Here is a 2,130-nt window from a genome sequence, read left to right as displayed (position 1 = left end):
ACAACAGGTGGCCTTGCCGCCTCCTGAGCAAGGAAAGTGGAGCTGGGGAGCCCCTCCCTGCAGCCTCCATTCCACCCTCCCTCTCCTGGAACCCCCTCCCTGTGCTCTCAGCCTCTGCTTCTCCACTCGCCCCCTTTGTCTCCCCATCAGAATTCCCAAATTAAAACCAAAGCCTCAGTTGTTCAGAGCGTGGTGCTGATGACACCAAGGTCCAGGGTTCAATCCCTGTACCTGCCAACCTCACAAAACAAACAAACAAAAAGACCCAACGCCATAAGAAAGGCAAACAACCACAAAGGTATTCTCCCAGTGACAGCAGGAATCACACCAGACAGTGCCACCGAAGGGGCTGTCCCCGGTTTTCACTGGGCGCTGGAAGAGGGGAGTCTGCGGGTCTGAGTGGGGCAGGCGCAGGTGCAGCCGCCGCGCAGCAGGTGCCGTCGGGTTTGAAACGCGGGTGGCTCTCTGGGTTCGTTACCGTCCCCCACCCTCTCCTGGCACTCTAACCCTCCTCAGACACACCTCCAGACAAATGAGCCTCGTTGAAGTAAATCCCACTGTCACCCCCGCCCGACCTCCCGCCCGTGGCACGGAGCACACGGGAAGGAGCACACTCCGCCCCAGCCTCGTCGCCCCTCCGGCTTCTGCCCCGTCTCTCTCCTCTGTCAACTTTTCTCAAAGTGACTTCACTGGGTGTCGTCTCTCTCCTTTGAAAACTTTTCTCAAAGTGACTTCACTGGGTGTCTCGGTGGCCTCGCTTGCTCACTTCCTGTAGCGTGGCGCTCTCCCCACTAACCAGCTCCTATTAACGTCACCGGCTACTGCTGAGTCTCCAAGTCTGGTGGCACCTGCGTTGTCCCTTCATAACCGCCTGGAGCGTGTTGACTCACGGCTCTTCCATTCTGAGACTGACTTCTCCCCTGACTTCCACAGCCCCCAGCTCCGTGCCCTCCCCCTGTCCCCCCGCAGCCCCCTGTCCTTCTCAGTGTGCTCGCCCGGCTCCTTCCCCCGACTGCCCCGAGCGCCAGGCTGCTTCTCTTTGCTTCTGCACTAGCACCAGCTCCGGGCGAGCTGAGGTTCTGCAAGCTTTCCTACCACATGCCCTCCTGACTCCTGACTCCGCATTGTTATCCCAGCCGTCTGTAACAAGCCTGCTAGAGTGGGATGAGATCTGAAGGTCCAGTCCTGGGAACAGGCCAGGCATCAGCAAAGGCCAAGCACTCTGAGAGAGCAATTAGGGCTGGAGAGGACCCTGCCGGTGCTCCGGCTGCAAGCCATGGGCTCTGTTTCTTTCAGAGGAGACTTCTAAGAGCTTCATGCATTCCACGGGGGGGGGGGGGGGGGGGGGGGGGGGGGGGGCAGAATGTAGGTCACAGGTACAGTGGAAAAGGGTCCCATCCTGGGATCAGAGTAATGCTAGGGCTCTCATCAGACCACAGTAAATCCCTCCCCAACCAACACGGCCACCCTCAGCTGTTCCAACTCATCTGTTCCGGCTTCAGTCACACAAGTGCAGTTTTTAACTCTACCATACAAGTGTGCATCTGTTTTCAGCCTTATTTGGGGGAGGGGGAGGCTGCTCGAGTCGTTTTATATAAAGAACCCACTGAACTGAACATTTGTTACTATTTAATTAGAACAAATGGAAAGCATAGTGGCTGTGTAAAAGGGGAATTGCATGAAACACGATAAGCGTGAACAGAAGGGCATCCTGAAACCTGTGTCCTTGTCAATGGGCATCCCGAGTGACATCCCAAGGAATCCCCACAGTGATTGGTGATACCCTGACCATCAGCTAATTAGACACAAACCTAGAAGCGTTTTGTAAAGTCAGCTATCAGAACTTAGTCATTAGAATGTACGAGAAACTAATGTCACACTTTAAGCAGCATGGTTGAGATGAAAAAGCAAATCTTTCATGTTTAGTGACTAATAATCAAATAATAAGGTTATACCCACTGTAAAAATGTCGACGAGCCGGGAGAATGTTAAAAGAGCAGAAAATTTGAGCCAGATGATGCAAAGACAGAAAAAGAGAGAGAGAGAAAGAAAGAAAGAGAGAAATAGAAAAAAAGAGAGAGAGAGAAAGAAAAGGAAAGTAAAAGGAGAATGTGGGAGGAATTCTGCTTA

The sequence above is a fragment of the Galeopterus variegatus genome, unplaced genomic scaffold (genome assembly GCF_000696425.1).
Source record: "Galeopterus variegatus unplaced genomic scaffold, G_variegatus-3.0.2 Scaffold12373, whole genome shotgun sequence".
In the NCBI taxonomy this organism is placed as follows: Eukaryota; Metazoa; Chordata; class Mammalia; order Dermoptera; family Cynocephalidae; genus Galeopterus; species Galeopterus variegatus.
This window is presented reverse-complemented; position numbering follows the sequence as displayed.